The sequence below is a fragment of the Orycteropus afer genome, unplaced genomic scaffold (assembly GCF_000298275.1).
Source record: "Orycteropus afer afer isolate SDZICR_OR568_19922 unplaced genomic scaffold, OryAfe1.0 scaffold00451, whole genome shotgun sequence".
Lineage (NCBI taxonomy): Eukaryota > Metazoa > Chordata > Mammalia > Tubulidentata > Orycteropodidae > Orycteropus > Orycteropus afer.
The window spans coordinates 1,617,092-1,622,038 of record NW_006922038.1 but is presented as its reverse complement, the minus strand read 5'-3'; positions in this window follow the sequence as shown (position 1 = coordinate 1,622,038).

Here is a 4,947-nt window from a genome sequence, read left to right as displayed (position 1 = left end):
TCTGGTTTTAACAGATTCCCTTAGTTTCTGCTTATCTGGAAATCTCCTAATTTCACCATCATATTTGAGGGACAATTTTGCGGGTATATAATTCTTGGTTGAAAATGTTTCTCTTTCAGGGTTTTATATATACCATCTCATTGCCTTCTTGCTTGCATGGTTTCTGCTGAGAAATCAGAGCTTATTCTTTCTGCTTTTCCTTTGTAAGTAACTTTTTGTTTTCCCCATGCTGCTTTCAGGATTCCGTCTTTGTCTTTGGTTTTGATGAGTTTGATTATGATATGTCTTGGTGATTTTCTTTTGGGGTCTATACTGTTTGGCATTCTTTGGACTTCCTGAATGGATATATCCTCATCTTTCATCATATCAGGGAAATTCTCCTCCAACAAATCTTGAACAATTTTCTCTGTGGTTGTATTATTCTCTTCCTGTTCTGGAATTCCAATGACATGTAGGTTATTCCTTTTGATGGTATCCCACATGAACCTTATGCTATCTTCATTTTCTTTTGATTTTTTTTTTTTTTTTCTGATTGATTCCTTTCCAAAGAAGTATTCAGGTATTTGTCTTCAATCTCATTAATTCTATCTTCCGTTGCATCAATTCTACTCCTTTGCCCTTCCAATATGTTATCTATTGCTGACAATTTAGTATTAATTTTCTGGGTTTCTATCTGTAGATTTAGAATCATTTATAACTTTTCATTTATTTTGTCATTTTGTTTTTGTAGTTTCTTCCAAAATTCTAGGACTTTTTCTGTGTTTTCGTTGGTCTGTCTTTCAATCATTTGAAGATACCTAAATATAATTCTTTTGAATTCCTTATCAGAGAGTTCCAATGCTGCCTGCTTTTTCCTCAGGGATGTGTTCTGGGTCTGTATCCCACTCCCTTGTTTCTACCATTTTATCTTGCTTCTTTGTGTGGACTGTGATGGTCTGTTGTCTCCGAGACATCATGGTGTTATTGTATTTAGCTCTCTGTTAACTGTTTGTGAGGAGCAGCCAATGGTGAGTCAGGATCTTCTTGGTGGTTGTTTATCATTGGCCCATTGGTGGAGAAGGAAGTGATGGCTCTCAGTATGTGAAGCTGCAGGAGTTGTGGGTGTAGCTGTGTCCTATGGGGACTGTTGCTGTCTCCCACTCAGTTAGACAAAGATATAACAATTGAATAACAATTAAAAAAGTAAAAGCAAATGGACAATAATTACACCATGTAATCACACTGGAACAGTAACTAAAAAAAGAAAAAAGGGAAAAAGAAGAAAAAGAAAGGAAAACCAAAAAACAGAAGTATCTGGCAAGAGACCAATGAAAGAAAAAAGGTAGAGAAAGAGAATAATGAGGAAAAAAATGGTAGAAATGGAAAAGTAAAACAAGGGATGGGGTTAAACATGAGAAAGAAAAAAATAGTGCAACCAGGAACAGGGAAAAGAAAAAAGCTGAAAACTAGAACCTGGGAGGGGAAGAATAAAGAATAATAGTAAAAGGGACAAAAGTAATAGTAATAATAGTAGTTTTAAAACAGACAAAAACAAACTAAAAAATGAAAATCTCAAAAAAAAAAAAAAAAAAAAACCACATGTGGGCAGGCCAAGGCAGGGCACCCAGGCTCCATCAGAGCACACAGACTGGGCTGGAGTTACTGTGGGCCTAGAAGGTGGGTGGGAGTGAGGGATGGCCACACCTCAGTTCACCAAGAGGGTGTGGGGTATAAGAGTAACAAGGGGGATGTCGCACCTTTCCAGTCATCCAGGTCTGGGATGTCCTTGGGGTTACTGGCAAGCGGAGCCTGTTCTTGAGTCCCTGGAATCTGGGAGAACGCTGTCACTTTAAATATTCAAAATGGTCAAGCCACTTGTAAACATTCAAAATGGCTGAGCTCTCCGGACAGACAAATTTCTACCTGTAGATTTGGAATTATTTCTAACTTTTCATTTATTTTGCCGGGTATATAGCTCAGCCTGCCATCCTCTTTGGGCCTGCCCTTTTATTTCCCAGCCATCAGACCAGTCTGTGGAGTCCCTGGCTAGCAGGGCCGCTTTTTGGATTAATTCTTAAGTCTTACCAGCACTTGGCAATATCCAAGCTGTCTGTGCCGTTAGGGTCACTGACAGACTGACACTCTGTATGTCTCCTTTTGTGGTGTTTTCATGCAAATTCTTCTGGTAGTTGGAGTTTAGCCTACTTCTATATCCTTCCCTTCAAGACTCAGGGGTCCAGGATTATCTTCTGTATCTGTGTTAATTGATTTCCCTTTTCTTTGTTGAAGAGGGTCTATGTAGTCTTTCTGCCTATTCTGCCATCTTACCAGAACTCCGGGACTCCTTTTCTTAAGTATCTAGTGATGAAAATATCCTTTTCACAGGCCACATATTTAAGGAATTGGTTAAAGGAGCCATGGTGGCACAGTGGATAAAGCACTCAGGTGCTAACCAAGAGGTTGGCTGTTCAAACCCACCAAATGATCAACAAGGAGGTATGGCAGTCTGCTGCCATAAATATTTACAGTCTTAGAAAGCATGTGGGGCAGTTCTACCCTGTCCGATAGGGTCCCTATGAATTGCCTCAAATGCAGTGGTTTGATTTTAGGTTTAGTCTCCCTTAGTCAAAGGTTTCTGACTTTATTAATTTTAACTTTTTATTGTGTTTTTGAGGAAAGTTTATAGAGCAATTTGGTATTCCATTCAACAATCATACACATTTTGTTTTATGACAGAGATGGCAATTGCTATAATGTAACAGCACTCTTCCCACTTCCTCTCTTTGTCGACTGTTTCCATTCATCCTTCTTTTCCTATTCCTTCCTTCTTTCTGAGTTTTATCTCTGGGCAAATGCTGCCTTTTTATTCTCTAGTGATTGATTGTTTTAAGCTGGCATATCTCCCTGCTATTATTGCTCACCATTTTGGCCTGTTTATCATGTGGCTGAAAGTTGAACCATGGGGATGAGGTCAGTTCCAGGCTTGAAGGGTGACTAAGAGCTACAGTCTCGGAGGTTCTACCAGTTGTATCAGACCAGAAAGCCTGATTCTTTTTTAATATTTAGTTTGAATTTTGTTCCACATTTTTCTCTTGTTCTATCCAGGACTTTCCATTGCAATCTTTTTCAGAGCAGTCAGCGTAGTAGCTGGGCATCATCTAGTTCTGGTTTCATCATCAAGGAGGCTGGGCTGCATGTGGTCCATTAGCCCTTTGGACTAATTGTTTCATTGCGCCTTTGATTTTCTCCATTCTTCTATTCTCTGGACATAGAGAGACCAATAGTTGTACCTTAGATAGTCACTCACAAGTTTTAAGATCTCAGCCTCTATTCACCAAAGTAAGATGTAGAATATTGTTCTTGTACACTATATTATGCCAGTCGATCTAGTTATTCCTTGAGATTTTGGTCCTGATCCCCCGGGCCAGAAATGTATCACCTCAAGGTGTTTGGTTAAAGGTAAGAAGTTTTCATAACTTTGTCCTGTGTATGCCCTATTATATTCATAAATATATTTGCAGCACATATAAATATTTATGTAGAAATATCCTCTTTCAAAACTGTATGTATATTCATAGTCCCATATGCCTTCACACACCTATCCAGTTTGTGTGTCTATGTGTCTACTAGTAAATTATTGCTACTCTTATTGCAGAATTGTAATATTATTGACCTTCGTTACCTTTAATTCTTATGCTCATCCCAGTGTCTTTCTTTGGCTTGATGATTTTGGGCTGACCTCCCTCTTATTATATATTGCTTTTTCCTTCACCCAAGTTAATATGTGTCTATCCTCCCTTCCTCATCCACTCCTGATAATGTTCAAAGAATATTTCTTCAGTGTAAACCTTTTCTTGTTTTTTTACAGTAGTGGTCTCAAAAAATATTTGTCCTTTTGTAATTGACTAATTTCATACAGAGTAAGTCCTTTATGCTCATTCATATTATGAGGTGTTTTGCAGATGCATCGTTATTCTTTAAAGTTGCATGGTATTTCGTTGTGTGTATGCACCATAGATTGTTTGTGTCTATCTATTTTTGGGCACTTAGGTTGTTTCTACCTTTCTGCTGTTATGAATAATTCTGTGATGAACACTGGTGTACATATATGTTTATGTCATGGTTCTCATTTCTCTAGGCTATATACCTAATAGTGGGATTGCTGGAATATATGGTATTTCTATTTCCAATTTTTTAAGGAAAGGCCATACCATTTACCAGAATGGACATCATTTTACAATTCCTCCAGCAATGTATGGAGGTTCTACCCTCTTCACACTCTCACAAACTTTTGTTGTTTTCTGTTATTTTTTTATTCTATTTTACTATTGATGGTGGATTGAGATGATCTCTCATTATTGTTTTGATTTCCATCTCTCTAATGACTAATGATTGTGAGCATCTCTTCATGTATTTCTTGACAGCCTGAATGTCTTCTTTGGTGAGATGTTTGTTTATGTCCTCCGTCCATTCTTCAATTAGATTGTTTTTTAGTTATTGAGGTGTTGAAGTTTTCTATAGATTTTAGAGATTATTCCCTTGTTAGATATTTCATTGCCAATTTTATTTTTTCCAAATCTGTAGGTTCTTTTTTCACTTTTTTGGTGAAGTCTTTTAATGAGCATGAATGTTTAATTTTTAGGAGGTCCCAATCGTCTAGTTTGTCTTCTGCTGTTTTTGCACTTTTACTTATGTTTGATAGTATATTTACGCTATGCATTAGGAAGTCTAATCTTGCCCCCATTTTTTCTTTGATAATCTTTATAGTTTTAAAATTAAAAATACCAAAGCCACTACCATTGAGTTCATTCTGACTCATAGAGACCCTCATTGGCTTTCCAAAGCAGTAAGTCTTTACAGAAGTAGACTGTCCCATCTTTGTTCTGCAGAGCAGCTGGTGGGTTTGAATGATGAAACTTCTGGTTAGCAGTCAAATGCCCGAGGCACTGTGTCACCAGAGATCCTTGT